This window comes from Acanthopagrus latus, chromosome 21 (assembly GCF_904848185.1).
Source record: "Acanthopagrus latus isolate v.2019 chromosome 21, fAcaLat1.1, whole genome shotgun sequence".
In the NCBI taxonomy this organism is placed as follows: domain Eukaryota; kingdom Metazoa; phylum Chordata; class Actinopteri; order Spariformes; family Sparidae; genus Acanthopagrus; species Acanthopagrus latus.
Window position 1 is genome coordinate 8404167 of NC_051059.1, and position 21536 is coordinate 8425702.

Below are 21536 nucleotides of genomic sequence, written 5' to 3' on the forward strand. Positions count from 1 at the left end.
GGCAGGTCTGACAGCTTAACAATTCTTTCCGTCTTCTGCACAAGCACAATATTTGCACAGCCGGTGTGAATAAGGCCCCCTCGGTCACACGGTCTCATCCCGTCAGCCGTGCGAGCTGTCAGCAGCGCATCCAGATACATAATGAACACAAGGTCCGTTCTGTCACCCCTCCGTCCATCTCTCCGCGTGCCATCTCTTAATCAGGAAGGAACCCGTGGGGGCGTAATGTGGACATAAGTCTTTTTCTAAGCAAGGCAACACAGTTTGACAGTGGAGGTCGCCTTTCCCTTCAATCAAAGGAAGTCGACACACAAGGCGTACGCGCTCCGTGCACACACTCGCCTCCACCGCCAACCTCCTCCGGAACTTGCCTATATATCTATAAATATGCACACATGCATGGACGCAGATTTAACTTCTCGTGCTTCTGCTCCATCTGTCCTGGCACAGCTGATTGGGAAAGTTAATAACAGCCGCTTTAATATATCTAATTTAGTTCTTAATAAAATAAGACATTTCATACTGTAACTGGGGCTCTCCACTCTTCTGCCTATCAGACGGAGAAGCTACTGGAAGTGAGAATGTGCCAAGATGATACCGAGACTTCCTCTTCTGTATTCAGCTCGTATATATCCTGTATTCATGTGGTCCCCACTGGACTGTATAATGTGAGGTGATGGGGTGCTCACACAGACTGTAACATTGTCCTAGTTTTCGACCAAGTTTGAACACGTTTGTTAAGCGCGACCCCATATGCAAGCCGTTATACACGTAGTGTGTGCGACAGGGCTAAAATTAGCCAAGAAGAAAAGCTGAAGAGACCCTTTATACCAATCAAGTGTCAACACTTCTGGAGGTCCCACTTGTGAGTTTATTCCATTTCCCACTTGGCCAACTTAAGCGCCTAATTAATTCAGTGATCTCTAACTCTGTTAGGGGTTGTGTCCCCGCCTGTTTACCTAATGGGCTGCTTCTTCCTCTTTTTCACCACCTGTCTATTGTTTTTCACCCTATCCCTCTGTCTCCTTGTGTCCCTGAGGATGTGATTAGGAGTGTCGGTGGTCCAGGTGGGAAATCACTCGTGTTGCTGCTGGTATGTCCACAGTGACAGATCTGGCCCAGGACTCTCTAGCTGCTAAATTACTCCAGGTCTGAAGGAAAAAGGTAAGATGAACAAGGAGGAGGAAAGGGAGATGGATGAGGAGCAGGAGCAAAGGGAGAAGGAACAAGAGGCTGATGTGTGGAAAGAGGTGTACGGTCAGGAGGGAGTACTGGAGGAATGTGGAAATGGAAAAAGCCAAAGGAGATGGCAGAGCAGAGGAAAGGCAGGGGGGTGACAGAGGAGAGGGAGATATTGATAAATTGATGTGGAGTCATGGAAAGAGGAGGAAGCCCGACTATGAAAGGAAAAATTAACCAAGAAGAAAGGGAAGGTGAGAAGATAAATGAAAGAAGAAACAAAGAAGAAACAAAATAATTACTGAAGAGAAAGCTCTCACAGCCTGCATACCATACCTGAGGCTGTGCAATCCCTTAAATGTGTTGTTTCAATATAACAATGGTTCAATTTGTACTCTGACTGGATCATCTGGATATAAATCTTCATCAAAATAGACATGGTGAGAGAAAATGATGTTATTTGAAGTTGATTTTTGAAGGGAACCTACAACAAATCCAACTCGGGAGTATTAGAGTTTTGTACAATACCATACATCCCGATACTATACAAAATTATATAATACAAAAATAATTAAAAATAATAATAATAATAAGATAGGAAATGATACAATGAATTATGTTGACATCTACTACTGTTTTTAATGTTAATACTGCTGACAATTCTTCAATAATCACGTAATCTTGAACATATTAGTCTCAGTTTTATTTTTTTTTTATTTAATATTAACTATATATAACTATATATATATATATATAACTATTCCCTGTACATTGAGAGCAAACATAACTGGAGTCCAATTCCTTGTTTGTGTACACATACTTGACCTATAAAGCTGATTCTGATACAAACTGATGCAATGAAATGATACAAAATGATACAATACGGCACAACTTTACTGCCAGTTTACACCTAAATTCATTTTGCATCTCCTGGCAACTCCACTCAAGACATTTACACGCAAACTAGACATGCAGTTACACATATGGCACACCTTCATAAAAGCACATTACAAAACATGTCACATGACATCCTCAACAGATCCTATTCAGCAGCACACTGATTTTGGTTTAGCAACAGGATGGACCTATGTTTTAAACAAATTATCAGCCTGTTGCATTTAAATGGAGCAACTCCAAGGATGGTGTCAAATTTCGGGTGAGTCACTTAAATCCTCAGAGTTATAACCAACTAATCTTGTTGTACGATCAAAAATGGTTGAGTTGGCATCTAATTCTGTAGGATTGCTAAGATCTTATATCTTATATGTTAATATAAGCGAGGATGCATTTGCAGTTTAATGGCAGCTAGCCCCATGTATGTGTTTGTTATTTAACTATATAATAGCAGTGTGGCAATCCAAATAAAACAGAATTCCATTTATTTTCATCCGAGACATCTCTTTGGATATTTTCCACCCTTGTGGAAACAGGTCACCATTTGTATCCAATTGTAACTGTGTAAATCCATCCTAACCACACCCTCTGTGCTCAGGGACACTACAAGGGCATTGCTCAGATTTTGTGCAGAATATTCCTTTAAGACTCCCCTCGGAGTTCCTAGAGTATAAGCATATGCTCCATCCTTATATTTCATGTGTACCAATAGCATGAAATTAATTCAAACTTGAGCAGCAGCTGCTTTTATTGCCACCTGGTTGAGCAACAAGAGCATTAATTTGAGGATGCCACTGTATTTTTTGTGCAGATTGTGTTTCTACTGTTGTAGAAAAAAAATACTGGAGGTATTGCAGTCAATAAATGTGTCATGATCTCCCTCTTTTATTATTGATGTGCTGATGGATTGGTCGGCTTTCCATTTTATATTCATTTGTTCAGTCCTCCAAAAGTCATTTAAAATGCATGGCCGACAGTGTAGGCGGTAGGAATGCTCCCTGGTTGACTGGGAACATGTGGTCACGGGGAATGATAAGGTGGCCATAGAGGTGAGGTCGAGGTGCTCTGTGACTGAGAGTGAGAATTGTGTTTTACCCTGCTGCTCCCAGATGCAAAAATGTCAGCTGGGTCTGGGTGTGTATGTTGTAATGCATTGAACCTTTAGTTTTGAACATTACAAGACTGAAAGAGGGAAAGCGCAAATGAGCCCCCTTCGTTAGCCTACTGTTACTCTGCCTTGTTTTGCCTGTTTGGGCCAGGGCACCTGTACAGTTTACGACGTAGCAACCATTGAAATTGTTTGAAATTTTTCTAAAAGATGGGTCCTCAGTTTCAGACTGATGTAGACATAGCAGCCCTCTAAAGCTTGACAATACGAAACATGGCGACGGCGGTCGTGTCTAGCTGGGTGCTGCAGTGTTGATCAGGCGATATGGCTTCAAGAAGCCGACAGCAAGGACCAGTATGCGATGTTAGGTTTCATGAACATGGCTAAGCAACGTGAACTGAGGTCAAGTCATGCCTCAATCGTGAAGTCATGTCATTTTTATGTTAAACACTACCCGTTTGTCAGCCTTCCGATGGTCATTGATATTGGTGTAACGCCTGCAGCGAACAGAAAAATGGGTGCAGCGGATTTTTAAAAAATGCAGACCCCGGGAATTCTTATTTCAAAGAGTTTAGAAATGCTTTTCTCTTCTCCATTCCTCTGTCTGCATCCTACTCACTGAGGATGAAGAGGCGCGACAGTAGAGTAAACTACACGCTGTACAGTGCCAGGACTGGGTTTTGGTAACCAAAAGGGAAAATTGTGAAAATATGTAGATCAGGAGAATTGTGGCCATGGAAGGAGACAGGAAGAGGCCTAAATAAACATGAGTCTCCCAGGAAGTTTGAGAGGGTTGTAGGATAAGTATAGTAGTGCCTACTTCAAGTTTCGAAGGTATGACTGGATTGTGTCTGATCGGGAGATGGGTTTAGCAAACAGCCAATGAAATATCCAGGTGGCCCGGCGGTGTAAGACCCGCAGAACAATGTCATTGTGACATCCTGGTATCAATCTGGCTGTTGTCAGCCTCCTTTCTTCTCATCTCTCCTGATACTCTTCTCACAAATGATGAAGGAAATGCAGTTCACTGAACAGCGACGAATTGATTCATGTTGAATGAAACCCAGAAAGCCCCAAAAAACCATTGAAAGAAAAAGCGTTCTGCTAGACCAATGTCTAAAATATTAACAGAGATTGCATTGTGTATGAACATGCGACGTGAGAAGATATCGTTCATAATTCAAATGGTGACATGTCTCCTTGTATTGGGGTGTTTTCATCAGAGCGCCATGCACAGTGCTGCTCACTGTGGTCTGGTTCATTAAATAGGCTCTGACAGAATTCCTCTCTGGCCTTTAACAACAAAGCAGTGCGTACTACTCTGCTATCTCATCACATGACTATTAATCTCGGCACCCAGTTGGATTCACACCTCCCCCAGACAAATCGCTTCATTCTGTCACTGCCAAATAACAGCAGCCGCTTCCTCTGTAATTTTACACTCCCCAATATCTGTTGTGTTTAACAAAGGGCGGAGGAGCTCCCTCAGGTAAAATGATGAATAATTGCATCACGTTGATATGTTAGAGATTTGGGCCTCCTCAGCTTGTCGTGTCGAAAACGGCTGTTGATCTGTGATGTCGGCAGGCGCAAACAGAGAGAGAGAGAGAGAGCTCTCGCCGCACCGGCTTCGCTTCTCATATCGCCGGTGACAGAGAGTAATGACTGTCAAATGAAAAGATGATGCTGCAGGAGGGACATCGCTCCCAGGAGGGTGTAACTGAGACACGTGGTCCCCGCATGCCTGGAGTCTCGCGGACACAAACACACATCCCAGATGAGAAATTGAGAGCCGTGCAGCATTTTCATCGATTCGCTGGTTCCATAATAGCAACATTTCATTTAGATTGGAAACCATGATTGTCTCATGCAACTGCGGTGTGTGCAGTGCTGACTTGGCACAGGCACGCAAAGGCCCCTCTGCCGCCAGGTTATTGAGGGAGGCTAACAGCACATCCTGTGATCATATTACGCCGCTTTTAACTCATCTATGTCGGCTGCCTGCGCATTTTAATTTTGAATCCAAACCGATCATTTCATATTTCAGACTTCCGGCTGTAGACGAGAAATGTACATTTCAGCTCGTCCTCCATCTTCCCCCCCACCTCGCTTTCTAATTTCATTCCTTTCTCGGAACATTTTCCACGACTCGACAATGGACAAGGCCACCAGGGAACAAACGGGATCACGAGGCCTTTTGTCCTCCTGCAATAAAAGCAAATGACAAAGCAATATTATTGTACAGAGTTACAGCATTTGTTCGGATGATAAATCACCTCCCTGATCTTTATGTCTTTCACTCTCTGCTGTAATTAGCCAGCCTTGTTGTGGAAAACGTGACCCGTAATGTTTATGTCTCTTCTCTCAGCTTTTCATTCAACCACTCACCATTTAGTTTCGACACCTGTCTACAACACCTTTCATTCTTTCAAAAACTGCCAGGCGAGTACACAATTATTTATTCCATTTGAATTCCGTGTCCACTGATACCTATTGTCTGTCTGTCTGTCTGTCTGTCTGTCTCTCTCTCTGTCTCTCTCTCTCTCTCTCTGTCTCTCTCTCGATTTTGCTGAAGATTGGCACTTTGTCACTCATGAAAACAAGCAATAGATAATTCAAATTGGAACATATTAATATTCATTGCTTATAAGCTAGTTATCATTTTAATCTCCCCAACAATTAATAGTAACAATAGAGACAAAAAGAGGTAGCTGTCCTGCATGATTTTCAGGAGGAACCCTGCTGCTGGATCATATTAAGGGCATCTTCATACATCTGTGTTGCTCTAATGAATGTAACATGAATGTATCACGCGATGAGCTACGATGAAGACAGTCATTTTCACCAAGTCAAATCTGTGATTCACATTTCAAACCATTCTTCAACAGCTGGCATTCACAAGCAGTGAGCGTTTGAAGGCCACATTTATGTTTTTCACCTCGTCTGTGAAAAGTTAAGACTCGTCTCATCCTGTCTTTTCAGAGACGATACAGCTGCTTCACGATAAACGAAACAAGAAACAAATGAAAATTGTGAGGTGCCAAAATTATTGATAAAAGTGTTGAAACGACAAAGAAGAGGATTTTCAAAGTGCCTCTTTATTTCAGCATCTTCAGGTCCTTCGCACAGATATGAATTATGGATATGGATCCTGTGTGTTGCTGATAGGAATTGCAGCTCTTGTGCTCTCGTTAATATGCCTGTCAGCTGCAAACAGGTCTTTTTAAAAAGTTTGTTGGAGTCTGTAGAAGATCAGGTAAAACTGAACTTTATCTATCCCGACGGGAAATTCTGGTGCTAGAGATTGCTCTGAAGTAGTAAATATATAATGTCTAAGGAGTTAATAAACACCTGTGCCTAATAGAATAACAATAAGAGTAGATGCTTGTTGAAGTCTAGAAAAGTAGACTCAAACAGAAAAGGAGGATCGGCATTGATATTGAATACTCCACAACATGCAGAGAGTTAACATTGCACATGATGGTGGAAAAAGTAATATTACACATGACATTGATAAGTTACATCTCCCATGTTGTTCAAAGAATATTGTACATGATGTTAAAACTATATTGCACATGATGTTTACCAATACAATTACATATGTTAAGTTTTATTGCCCAGGATGCTAAAAAATAACATTGCACCTGATATTGATAAGTAATATCGCACAAGATGTCAGACAGTATTATTGCGCAAGATGTTAAGTAATATTTCAAATGGTGCTGAACAGTATAATTGCACAAGATGTTAAGTAATATTGCAAACGATGTTGAACAATATTATTAAACATGATGTTCAGTAATGTTGCATACGATCTTGAACAATAGTATTACACATGATGTTGAGTAACAACATTGCACCTGAAATTGATAAGTAATATTGCAAACAATGTTGAACAGTATTATTAAACATGATGTTAAGTAATGTTGCATGTGATCTTGAACAATATTATTGCACATGATGTTAAGTAATATTGCGAATGATGTTGAACAATATTATTGAGAGAATAATCTTGTACAAGATATTCGTATGATTGTATTCAATTTTCAGTGTTTTAACTGTCCTTCCTGCAGAAGTGGGAAGTGTTATACAGCTTTATGGCCACTTGTGGAGAACTCCTGTGGTGCAACCCGGTTCTCTTAGGCTGAAGGTGCTCTGATGTAACCCCCAGTGGGCATGCAGCGGGTGAGAGGCATTTTCCATAATAATTAAGTGGACCTCAGTTCCCCTGTCAGGACAGAAGCAGTCTCCCAAGTGAGCTTATTGAGTCTATTAGCATCAGCTGCCTTCATGCTGCTGCCCCAGAACACTACAATGTAGAGGATGACACTGGCCACACCACCAGGTGATCGAACATCTGCTGCAGAGTTCTGCAGGAGTTAGAGGACCAGAGTCTCTTGAGAAAATCTGACCTTTTGTCTGTGTTTTCAGTTCAGGCAATCTTACTGTCTAAGTGGACTCCCAGGTACTTGTATTCCTTGAAGTGTCCACCTCCGTTCTCTACAATACTGATGATTCTCATGAATTTGCCTCCCATGAGCTCAACACGGCTCATTGTGGAAGAATGAATAACACAATTGGATGTCAAATAGAGGACATGAAATGAGCTACTTGGGATTTTAAACTATAGGTGACAAGAAATCTATAAGAATAGGTTATTCAAGATCCTGCATGCTTCGTTTTTCCCCAGTGTAGTGGAAAAATCCAATATTGATTTGCGTTTCTACTGCTATTGAAGGATCAATCACCGAACTTCTTGCCATTGAGTTAGATAACAAAGCAACAACTGAAAAGTGGACTAAGAAATTGTTTACAGGATTCACACCTGCCCGTAAGAGAGGGCATTTGAGTTATCTTTCGATAATAAGTCAAATTAGCTTCCTTCAAACGCATACATCATACATCATCTGGAAATACATCACTCTTGTGTTAGGTCTTGAACTCTGGTTAGGGATCCGTCATTACAGGGTTAATGGCGCTAACCTGGTGCCAGCTAGCTTTTGGTGGTTGCAAGGCTGGTTTGTACATACAACACTGTAGATGTAAAACAGCACTGCCTTCTCAGTGTCATATTATTGACACTGCCACATCTGACATTATACATTCTGCCTCCCCAGAGACTCCCAACTTTTAATGAAAGGGAGAAGGAGGACTGCACAAAGATGGACCACTGAGGCTGTGCAAAGAGTGAAAGGTTGCTTTGAAAACACACTGACTGGGCAAACACAGGAACTGCTAGACTTCTCTCCAATTTGCATACAGACACAGCAGAGGAGTGGAGGATGCTTCTGTAACACCACTCAGTTATCTATAAATATCTGGAACTGGATAAAACACGTCCTCTTTATATCTGAGGATTTTTCTTCCACAGGATGTGAAGTTTGAGCCCAGGATGTGAAGTTTTTTTTGGGGGGGGGGATTGTAAAGCAACTATGTAACTTTTGAGAAAAGCGATAACTCAGTCTTCCTCTAATAAATGAAAACTTATTACCATGGCCACCAAACAAAGGATGCGTGCCCTCATACTCTGAATGTACGATGTGCCTAATAATATCAATGGCCCCGATGTCATTGCTCCAGAAAGACGGTAAATATCATCGCCTCTTCCGGAAAAAAAAAAGAAAGAAAATGAGTGACAGCGACGTCACCAGGGCCTCTTTGTAAAGTTCAGAGAACAGCAACTCGAAGCTCTTGGAGCGATCACACGAGAAGGGCAGAGCAACCTGAAAAAAGACACTGGGCCCAGTTACTCTACCCTTACATGGTCTGGTATGACCAGTAGTTTATGTTTGCTAAATTTAGGTAAATATGCTCAGTAACAGACATTACTAATGTCAGTTCTCTGACTTCTCTTGTGTGTTAAATAGTAACTTATCATTTAGCTAACTCAGTAACTTTACCTAACTGTTTAAGAAGGGCAGCCATTGACTGTGTCAAATATGGACAGCACTTCCAGGTCTGAAAAGTGTGAAAGTTCACTGCTGCTTTTTTTTCTAATGGGCATGTGGGGCCAACTGCAAAAAAAAAAAAAAAAAAAAAAGAAGGTCTGGTTCTATGTAAGCTTATGACAAAATGACCCTACTTATTACTTAAAGAAAACAAAAGCCTAATGCCTGCAAACACTAGAAGAATGTTCTTTTATTTAGCTAATTTTCGTCACAAAATTAAAGGCAAGCAGATAGCACCAGAAAGTTTGGAGCGACTATTGTCAAAACACTGCAGGTTATAATTACAGTATGAGGAGGGAATAGCATGTTCCTGGCTTTTAATTTGTTCAGTGGTGTCATATTAACCAAAAAGTTTTTGCCATTGTTCTCTTGCTAAAAATGGCACTGCAATTATCCAGCAAAACACCATTAAGAGCTCTTCATGTTAGGGGCTTATTTTAAAGCTGTGCAGTTCTTTCTACATCCAGCCTACTATAGAAAGATGCTCATGGTTTAGCAGTGACCATCTGAAAACCCCTGATGCCAACAGACTGAAAGTGCAGTTATTGAAAGGCGGTATAGCAGTCTAACTGTGTCTTTGAAGCAAAATGTTGTGTTCCCAGTGATACCAAAAATGCTACCTCTGTCTAACCAGCAGCTACGCATACATGAAGATCTGTGAGGCTTTGACATGGTGCCATATTGTAATGTGATGGAAGAGCTTGAAAAACATCATATTTAACGAATATTTTTATTTATTTATTTTTTTTATGTAGCATGAAAAGAGGTTTCTCTACAATTTCCAGCCAAAGAGGCACTTCTCATTGCTTAGTGCTTTCAGCACCCTGCCCCTCTCAGACTGTACTGACAGCCTTTCTTTATTCAGTGGTGGCTGACCTGAAAAGGGGTTCAGCTGACAAAGATTTTGAGGGTGATCTCTAAAAAGGTTTTAATGATGAGTGGACTGACAGAAAACATAATGTACCTCCCGGGGTAAGAGGTGATGGAACTACAATTAAGACACCTGTAAGCACATATTTATGAAACTGTGATAGAAGTGCACGTTTGTATCTGAATGCTGAAAGGCTTAATGTGTGATGTTTAAAGCCTCAGAACCCATTTCCCACATATTGTATGAGAGTGGATTGAGTTCTGGAGCTCTTGAAGTACATCAGAAGTAGTTTAGAACGATAGTGATAAATTGTCAAATGCTTTGAAGGAATTTGAAATTCAGTTGGACTTGGACTCACTTGGACTCAGTTGGGTTTCTGTTTTCCTGACACTCTTTGCAAAGAGAGACAAATATAAAAAAAGAGCAACTCTTTTATTCCTGAGCTCTTTAGCATGGCCGCTCATCAGCATAAATGATCAGTCCGATTAACCTGCCAAGTCTGTTGTGAGACTTAAGTACAGGTAGAGTTTTATCTCTAAAGCCTCTCTGGCCCAGCTACCTGGTGTTTATGTCCTTTCAGTTTTTGTAAAGCCTCTGATATTCATCCGCACCTGGAGACACAGTTTTATCAGTCATAAAGACTACCTCATGCTGCGCTTCCCTTTTCTTTCCGTCAAGCATAGTTAACATCGAAAGGGCTTGTCAGATTTCAATAAGAAACTGCCTACAGCATGGCTTGTTTTGCCAAGAGCCATTTACTCTTGGCTCAGTCCTGAATCCGCTGGACTGGAACTGGCGTGCTGCCCTGCTGCACTGTAGCAACTGAGAATGTTTCAACTCAGAGGCAGTGTTAAGACTGGTCTAAATGTGAGAAAATAATCTTCTGAATGGTTGGGGAATGAAATTAAGTCCATTTATTGTAGTAACTCATGGAACAATGATCTTGTTATTACATTGACAGAGGTCAGCAGCGTGGTGCAGTGGCCACCTTACAACAAGTAGGTCCTGGCAAACAGCAACGTCAAGGACGCTAAAGATGCTAACACAGCTGGCTGCTCCTAGAATTATGAAATCAATGGATGATGAGACTTAAAGTTAATACAAAAAAAAGAAAAAAAAGAAATGAAAACAATAATGCACTTTGCACAATAACAATAGTGCAAAGTGCAAAACTACATTTGACAGGCTTCAGCATTTTACAGATGTCACTGCTTACCCAAAAACAAGGTACAAGAACTATATCAAGAAAGCAAAACAAAACAGTTCTATTGGTCCTTGATATGCTGTAACAAAGGGCTGAAAATCTCCAGGGGCTTGTAGGATAGATCCTATTTCAGTCTTTCAATGTGCAAAACATGCACCTTGACTACATCTCAAATTGGGGGGCTGATTCAGATTTCCAGATTTTCAGGATACATATTTTGGCAAGTAGCAGTTTCAGGATCATGCCTCATATAACGTTTGAAAACAGCAGTGCCATTGGATTAAGAGAAACAAAAAGTTATGGCGTTTTAGATGTAACCACCTTACACTTATCACACAGAGGCAAAAGACTGTGAAAAATGTTGTGCAATCTGGCCTTAGATTAATGTGAGATATGTATCACTTTGTATTGTATCAGCTGAGGTCAGTGCATCATCCCAAATTTGATCGTGAATTTCAATGTTTAACTCAACACTCCATGATTGTTTTACTGCAGCCTGAGGCTGACCAGTGGCCAGTTCTCAGCTGCCTGTCCATCTGTCTCCAGTGAGTGGCAGTTTCTTAATTGCTGTGTTAAATCAATAAATAAAAACTGTGACCAGCAAGAAGACGTAGACTGAATCTGTTTCATCACATCGGTATGAACCAAAAACAAAGCAATTTTGCTGTGTTCTGACTGCAAATAATGGATAAAAAAACCAGCAAAATTAACTGCCTGAATTCATGCTTCGTCAGGTCTGCTGCTTTTTTGTCCTTTGCTGATCACACCTATGTAGTTAGTAGCGTATCTCCTACAGAACGTAACCTGTTAATTTGAAGAAACTCCAAAACTCTGATGTATGTAACTTTCTCACTGAATAACTCAGGGACCAACAATTGAGTTTATAGTGCTGACTCTGCTTTTCTGCAATCTAGCCAAAAAGACGGCGTTTAAATGGACTGAAGACAAAACTGCTCATGCGATTATGAGCATAAAAGTGAGTGTGGATGTCCACTCTCCATAAATGTAGGGTTTATCTTAGACTAGGATTTAGCAGGTATGGAAATACATCAATGAATGCCATTAAGAGGCAATTACAGTAAAATAAAGTAAAGCAGAGTTAATTTAACACGACCACTTATTCTGAGTAGTTTTTTGTTTAATGAGACAGTTCCCATTCAAAGAGCCCATTTTTCAGCAACTATGGTCTTGATCTTGCATTCAAATGTTGGTTTGTGTGAAATACATAACTGATTGTCAGGAATTAAATTTCTCGGTCACTTTGACAGCTCGCTCTTCTCAAGAACTCAGTCAGTCTGAAGACGAAGACAACTAATTCACACTGGGGGAAAAGCCATTTATTACCCATCCGATAGATCCTTTGGAAGGTTTTGGTTTGGTTTAGAAATAAAATCCAATCTCAGCAGAACAATGGCAATAAAAATAAAGAAGGAGTAGAATTAACTAAAGGAAGCAGCTGGACCTGGTGAGACAAGGGATGACACCAATCCTCTTAATGTCTGCTGGGCGAAAACATTTATCTGACTACAAATGGAGGCCGTAAAAATAGCTTTATTATAAGACCTGCATCAGAGATGTAGAGCTGTGGCATTAATGGAACATGGATTGGGTTCAGGCTGAGAAACTGATGATCATCTGATGATCATCATCAGCTGATTCGAGACATCCAGACATTTGAACTATGAGAACTAAACTGTCACTTTTCATTTTTGTATTAACAGGGTGGTTTTGGTACAATCCTGGTATCTTTCCTTTCCAAGAGCTAACTTTTCAACAGGATTCTGAGCGCACGATTGTTTCCCAGTATTGATTGCATTTCTAGCCGTTTCATCCAAAGCCCTTTACAACAGACCATATTCACACAGCAGCCATTTTCCTCTGGTGCCACACTTAGGATGGGAACCTTGAATGCTGCTGAGTTCAGCGTTCGAAGTTGTTAAAGCATGGGAAATCTGACAACTCTTCACCAATTCCTGATTGATAGGCAATGGAAAATACGATGAATAGTGAAAATTTAGAGGGACTATAGACCATATTTAATGGTAAAACATGATATTAAGTAGCCCATTTGCAAATCTTAGCATTTGTCCAGTTCCTTGCTAACATTGTTTGATTACATCCAGCGCTCTGTGTTGAATAAACGTGTCAAAGATGGGCAATGATATTTTAGAATTTCTTTTCCTATCGTATTACAAATTGCTACACTATCAATAGCAACGTTAGCTAGAAAGTGGCTGAGTGTTAATTTTACCTGTTTCGTTGTTTAACGGAAGCTAATGGGTTATGAAATGTGTTGTTTTATTTTGGAATATGTTCCAGTGGCCCTCCAGAGTTTCACTATTCATTGTTTTTTTCAGCTGCTGATCAATCAATTAATTTGGATAACAGCAGTCCAACATTTGAGCTTCCCACCCTGATCAGAGGAAAATGGCAGGATCTGTGGCCATGCAGCGCTCAAGAACACTTCGACCTGAGGACAGGAGGAGCCAGGGGTTGGACCACCAACCCTGTAATTAGCAGACAACCCGCTCTGCTCGAACCTGCTCATCAATAGATGCATTAAGGTAGTTATAGCTGGAGAGAATCTGATCAATTGTTCCACTGAGGTGCATGTGTGATAATACGACTCCTCTATTCCTGAAGTCCCGTTTTTTTCATTCTGACTGCTGCGGTCAACTGTTTACTGAGAGGACAAACACAACTGATCCTACTTCAACTGACTGTCACCCTTTAAGATATATTGTAATGAGAATGATCCAAAAGCCATCCTGCTTATTTAATCAAGCTTGTTTTATGTTATCTGGGGGATTATGATAATGAGCCATCTGCACAAAATACATGTTTTCACCTTTAAAATAACCTTAGAAAAAAAAAAACAAAACATAAAGGCTGCACTGTGTATTTGCGTATTCCATTACATAAAAATCTGCTGTTGTGTGGCTCTTTAGATTAATGGCTTGTCGACATGCATATGGATATATACAGTCTACCCAAGGTGACGTGCTTTTCATTAGGGTGCCACGGCTTCTTCCTGGAGAGGTAAGTCAGGTGAAAAAGACTAAATGTAGTGTGAATAAAACTTTAGACATTAACCTCATCTGTGAATGTTTGCGCTCCAGTCACAATGCATGGAATTTCATCAGCAGTAGCAAATGGGATTGTATTTCTACAGAGTTTTTCCAGTCTAATGACCACTCAAAGCGCTTTACAACACTTGTCACATTCATCTATTCACACACACACACACACACACACATTCATATCCTGATAGCACATTCATACACTGATGTATGTAATTAGGGGTTCAGTATCTTGCTCAAGGACACTTCGGTATGCAGATGGGGGAGCTAGGGGATTTGAACCAGCAACCTTCCAATTACTAGATGACCTGCTCTACCTCCTGAGTATACATCAACAGTGAAGCGAGTTTGATGACAGGAACATTTGTGTTACTCATGAAGTGTTAATTTGGCCCAAACAGCCAGTGGACTGTACTGTACACCACTGGTCCCCAACCACATGCTGGGGACTGGTACCGGTCTGTGGGTCATTTGGTACAGAGCGCAGAGGAGGAATAATTAAGTTGTTTTATTTCTGTTATATTGAGGATCACATTCTATTCTATTCTATTTTGAAAACAGATTATCTTTAAATAACATCTGTCTGTTCCTCTTGATGCACTTGACTCATACCTGTTCTGTCACATTATACCCCCCAAAAAATAAGCCCTCAAGCTAGCTGAAATCAGAACAAGAGACTGAGAACAAAGAACAAATATCTTCGGAGAGCGACTTTGCACAGAAAAAAGGGGAAGGCCCAATGACGAGACAGAGGAAGAGCCTACAACTGCCGTGAAAAAGGAGGCTACATGTAGGGAGACTGACAACTGTCTTGGCTGATACAGTGGCTGAACTGTGGGGACGGCGAGTGGACAACTGCTGGAGACTGCAAATGACAGCGGCCTTCAGGTATGTTACCTTAGTAAGTTACGGAGCAGACTGGACGTAAAGACACTTTTGGTGGCAATTATTCGTTGTATAATTGTATTTTACTTTTTGCATTTTACCACATAATCCAGCTCCCCGGGACATAAAATAATGTCATGTATGAAACCGGTCTGTGGTGCAAAAAAGGTTGGGGACGGCTGCTGTGCACTAGCCATAAGGTAATGTTGATGAGCAATGGTTTTATTATGTGTTTAGCTGTTTTTTAAACTCAGTTATTTAAGGCACAAGCGTTTCCTCAGCATATTATTTCACCTGCAGCTGTCTCTGGACACCTGTCTATGGCTGGTCTGAAGGATAGCAGATAACACCTCCTTCCTTTTTAAATGCCACTGTACGTGTGCACGTCGTTTATACATCTGGCCCCAGGTGTTTTGGCATTTAACAGTCGTCAGGCAGTCTGTGGGAGTAGTAGCATAGCAGCAGCTTTTATCATGTTTTACTCCTGCAGGATTCCCTGTTGGTGAAGACCTAAAAGAAGTTATGAGCAATTCACAGTCCAGACATGTTCACTTTAACCTCCTCAAAAGTGATGAAAACGGACACCGGAGCACAGCTGTAATATATAAGGTATGCTCTGCCTCCCACAGAACACTCTGTTCAAATAATACTGGCTTGAACAGCAACGGTGATACAATATTTTGGAAAGTTTTCACTCAGTGTACGGAGTCAGTGCCACCTGTTTGCTCCGACTGAATATCAGCCCCAAGGCTACACCTCAGGGATCTACACCCCTGGCATCTGTGACTGAGTCCCGGCAGTTTTCACGCCAGGGAGCGAGATGCGCTATAACAAGGACGGCAACAGGAGCAGAGGGTCGGCTTTCTGTTTAACTTCTACATTTCAAAGATTTATATGTTCTCGTGTCCCTCTCCTGGCTCTCTGCGGAGTGAGTCGACAGCGAGTGAGACTAAGTAACTGTTGGAAAGAAACGGTGACAGCTTAATGTGCTTGTGTGTGTCCTTGTCTTTCCTGATCAGCGTGTGAGGTTATAAGGGGCGATATCTGCCATTGATTTGAACAGATACCAACTGACCTGCAGAGATGCAAACAGTAAAAGCTTCACCTTCAGGAACACAAACAAATGCTGGTATGTCACATTGGAAAAACTCAACTTACAGGAGGCTATAGTCGAGAAAAACTACAGTATAAATATTTGATGTTAGAAGTCAAGGTGCAGCAACTAGCGTTCGTGGTCGTATGGCTCAGAGCAGATGGACGTGCTGAAGCCAGAGTTGGGGACGGACATGCGGGCACACGCACTGGATGTGACACCTGTCAGTCTGCCAAAGAACGCTGTGTTGAATCATGGATCGCCTCTCACGTGTCTCGCACAATGCATTCTCCGACAGCTTTTCCTCTCCACCCCTCTCCACCCATCATCCAAGATGTATTTTCCTCTCCTGTATCACGTAATGACAGGCTGTGTGTCAAGCATTTTAAAGCATGGGGGTCTCGAGTGACACAAGTGTCCAGATAAAGTAGGGGCTGCGGCGGAGGCATGTATTCGAACCGTGCACAATAAATCTATATGATCCATGATCCAGCACCTCATCCGAGCTTTCCTTAAAGCCTCGGGCATATTAAGTTGCAGAGGAGCAGTGGCCACTCTCCCAAGGTCAATGTCGGGGGGGGGCAGCTGTGATGGAGGAGGAGTGTGGGGGCGGGGACAGAAGGAGGGGGTGGAGGAGAGGAACAAAGGCAGAGCAAAATGCCAATGTGATGGGGCTTTAAATGCAATTTCACCAGAGAAGAATGTTGTGTAACAAAAAACATTTGTGTACTCAGCTGTACCTGACTCCACAGTACACGGCTCACGTTTGACGACCTTCCTCTACATCCGCTCGCCATCGCACTCATGTTGTTCTCTCCCCGTATCCTCCCCTCGACTCTGTGAGATGTCGTCATGTTTTTCTGCCCTGACAATATGGCAGCGGCTGGACCGCATGCATACAAAGACCTCATGTTTACACCCTGTTTGTGGACTATTTGAATGCAGGGCGGCGATACCTGGCGACACTTCTACCTTGAGTTGTGCATCCTTTGGGGCCGGCGTAAGAAGCGGCACCAAGGCCTCCATAAACTTTTGTGCGCGCGGCGGGGTAAACAAATCAAATGTACCGATTCGAGGGCCAGTATTTAGACAGTCTGCAGGAGAAATTGCAAAGATTTATAGAAATATACGAAGATATGAAACCAAATTGAAGAGTCAATTTCCACAATATCCATAAAGAGACAAACAAGAAAACAAAGATTATCTGACGGCAAGATAATTTCGGCAAACAGGCTGCATCAGGAGTAAGAAGTTATGTGTGATCACTAAAGTCAGCGCAGTTCTCAGGTTAGAGGAAATGAATGGGTGCGGCCACAGTTTCTGCTTCTGACTTACCACCGCTTAACTTTTCCTCCCCAGTCTTATAAACACCTGCTATAGAAGGATGAGTGCACTCTGCAGCTTGTATCTGAACAGTACTTGCACTGTACATTTTGTCTCTTGGAAAGTTTTTCAAAAATGTACCATGCATTTTCTGTCTACAGTTGCTGAAATTTCCCGCCCTCTTTTTTTTGTGTCCACCCCTGTGTTGTTAGTCATTGTGGGTATGTTAGCATACTGTCATTTGCTGAAACAGAATCTCTAACATGGCTGTAGACTCTTGTCATAATGTTTTTGAAGACTGATAAAAAAGGCACATGAGGACACTTTTTATGTCCTTATGTGCCTGATATCCCTGAAAGAGCAACATGACCTGTGTTGCCCTTGGTCTGATGTGGGACAAATAATAATAATAATAATAATAATAATAATAATAATAATAATAATAATAATAATAATAATAATAATAATAATAATAATAATAATAATAATAATAATGATGATGTGATTAGAAAGGCTGAATCTGTAGTTGGCCTCTAACTTAATTTTGCCTCAAATCTTGCTGTTTAATTGCATATTTAGCTGCAGAAAGGCACATGAAACTACTTGATCACAATAAACAAGGTCATTCACGCTGAAATGTGCACTTTAGTGGCACACATGGGACGTGGAGGCAGGACATGTGGCACCTCTGGGTAGAACGAGCCAAGACTTTTAGGGGGAGACTGACAATTTACTTAAAAGTCACGCTGCTATTAGTAAATGCAGCAGTTCCTCTATCTCAGATCGGGACTTAAGATAGCGCGGCTCCTTCCGACAAAAAGTCTGATTTAATATGAACAGTCCGGATCGAATCAAATACCTGGGATACGAGGCATAAGACAGCATTCTCCATGTTGACCTTCTAACCCCATTTGTACCATCTGCCTGAACATTTTCCCACAATGCAGGCGCCCAGCTGACCTAGAAATCCAACTAAATACCAACTGCCCAACATCCCGCCGAGATGATTAAATAAGGGCGGTATTCACAACAGAACCCGAGTGTCTTAATTCAACCCAATTACAGGTAGGACCGTATATGTGGAGGATGTCAGCGTAAATGTCACTGTACAGTTTTCTTGGGTAATTACCTTGCTCCGGTGTGACGAGTGGGGAGGCATTAGGGACGCACCATAAAAAAGGGGAAGAGCAAGTTTCCCCATCTGACTCTTTAACTTTCCGTCAAGACGCAGAGTCAAGTGTTGCAGAGGGCACATTTTCACCCCCATAATTAAGAACATTGTTTTAACACCAAATACCAGCGACCATGAGGACTTGCTTTTAATTACCAGCTAATTGGTGACATTTTGAACCCCTGCTTGCCATTTTTTTTTTAATATATATAAATGGTGCATCTTATCTTGGGTTTCTGTGCTGCATCTTTTAGGTGACACAAACACACACACACAAAAAAAAAGCATCAAGCCGCTCGCCTTCTGCGTTACCTGCTGCCAGATGCAAACTGTTCTCTCAGGAAGTCATTAGAGCGCTTTCGTCTCCGCTTACTGTCACATTACTTTTGACGAGATCACAATATTCTCAATTTGAGACCAGTTTATTATAATTAGGACATGCTGTTCCACAAACAAACAAACAAAAAAAATCGTACATTTGGCAGCACTTAATCCATCATCAGGCCTTGAAAATACTTCAGTTTTAGTACTATGTCTTCAAAGTCCGAAAAGTGCTCGATTTTTATGACAAAGTACTTGGAACTGCTTGACATTGAAACTGCATCACTGTCACGAAAAACTGCGATCAAACTCAATAGTTAAATTATGAGATGAAGATATAAAAAAGCAAATAACAGTGACCAATACACTGGCCCTGACTTGTGCTGCATTTCTGTAATAGAAAACTGAATTCTAGGTTTACATTGCAAAATGCGTCGTCTTACTTGTTACGTTTCCCCAGAAAGCAAAACCTGAATGACAGGGGGTGGCATGTTGGGAGACTAACAGAGAGCTGCACAAGTCAAAAAAATGTCAAAGCAAACGGGTCCCTTGGTCTCTAAGAGGTGGCTGTGGGAAATAAAACCAAACGGCCACACACTGATCCTGTCGAAAAGATGGATGAACAAAAAAACATTGGACCCAAAAACCAAAGGTGAAGTGGGAGTGCACTGACCAGGAGGGAGATGAAATGTATAGAAACCAGCCGGATTTCCACCCCAACGGAAAATGCAGAGGCAGCTGATGGTATTGACTCCCTGAAAAACACACAATCAACTGAGCAGGGGAGGTGCAAGCCTCTTATAGAGTCTCCCAGCTGACTGATTGCAGCCAGCTGAGGGAGAACATCACAGGTGCATCCAAATAGCGTCTGATTACCTGTGTCCTAGATCTTGAGCAATCCCTGTTCACATCAGGACCTCGGGGGAAATCTCTGATCTGTCCGTGACACACTGGAAAAGCTTGAAAATGCTTAAAAGAGATTTGACTGTGGATAGAGTGTAGGAACGCTGGAGAACACATGTACAGTAAACTTAATAAATTATGCTGAATCAAGTTTCAGTCACACTGACAGTCATCACAAACACAGGACAAGGACCACAGCAGGTGCTCAAGTAGGAGCTACTCTGTTCCAGGTTCAGTGGGTGAGACTTTCAGTGAATTTATTAAATGGTCAAAAGTGTGAGGAGGTCAGCACTGAATTCATATTAAGCTTTAACATGGTTAGCGTTTTTCCATACTTGTGAAAGAAAATTACCACTAAGTTGCCTGAAATGTTTTAAACACACACAGCAGGTTTCTTCAAACTCTGAAAAAAGAGGGTATGTGAAGTGTTTTAACTTTCAAATAATGCATGCTGGGAAGTCTGCCATTCAATGAACACGCTTCTTTAGAAACTCATTTTCTATGAGTTGATTGGACTGGAAAACTTCAAATACTTGTGTTAATAAGTTCTGGAATTGGTCTGAAAATAACGACTTTTAAGTTCAATCAACTTGAAATAAACACAACTTGTGTAATCATGTTAAAGGTGAGATATGAAAGGATTGGCCACCTCTCAAGTTCACGCTCAAAAACTACTTCTACACAGTTAGCAGCACTGCTACAGGTCTGGACTGGGCTGTCGGAGCTCTGGGCTCTGGTGTTTACACCGCTAGCAAGGAAGCTTTGGGCCGGGACTGGCTGGGGCTAGCTGGTTAGCATGTTAACTTCAGAGGTTAGGACTGCTCGCTGAATGGCCAACTGAGCTAACTAGCTGGCAGCAGCTACAGTTAGCAGCAGTGTACACGAAGGTTTGGCTCATGTACATTCACAAAAAAAAGGCTTGGTTGCATTTTGCCGAGAGTTTCGCTTTAGAGAGAGCTAATTAATGGCTCCGGGGGCCCCTGGACATGTAAACCCAAGCGTCAGTCTCACGCTCACCTAAACACAAGCATCCTGTCACCATTTAATCATAGCTCTGAATGTGGAGCTGAACAGACACCTTACAGCACCTTTTAATATCGGAATGTTTTCAGCTGAAACTCTTACATCTTGAGCCTGTAAGTTAATTAAAAATGTTGATTCCACTGGTAGAAATGTGGACACCATGAGATGGAGATGCCTGACACTGATGTTGTTTTAGCATATCTCCGCTCCTCATTATTCCAGTCTGAAACCTCCATCCTCTGGAGGATGCATATGCAGGGCTGACAGATGGGGGAAAAAAAAGAAAAGAAATGATGATTAAATTTCACAGATACAATCAACCAAAACAGAAGAGAAAAGGGAGTCGTTGGACAATGGAAAAAAAAAAAATCTACTTAAATTGATTTTCTCTGTGGGAAACAGCCCGCCACACCTGGACGTGTGACGGCTCAGAGTCCTGCAGAGTTTACTTCTGTTTCACTGGGTGTTGCATGAGGCTCCAGAGTGACCTCACAGCCATCTCCAGGTCCAACATACCAAACAAATTGATTAAT

At 41.6% G+C, this 21536-nt stretch overlaps 1 long non-coding RNA gene across 1 annotated transcript; it reads right to left on the reverse strand.

Annotated features, from left to right (window-relative positions):
• Positions 1-3583: 3583 nt before the first annotated feature.
• LOC119011282 lies at positions 3584-19835 on the reverse strand. The gene is made up of 2 exons (XR_005072152.1): positions 19751-19835; positions 3584-5386 (listed from the first exon to the last, which is right to left on the reverse strand). It is a non-coding gene; the product is annotated as an uncharacterized LOC119011282 (long non-coding RNA).
• Positions 19836-21536: the final 1701 nt, after the last annotated feature.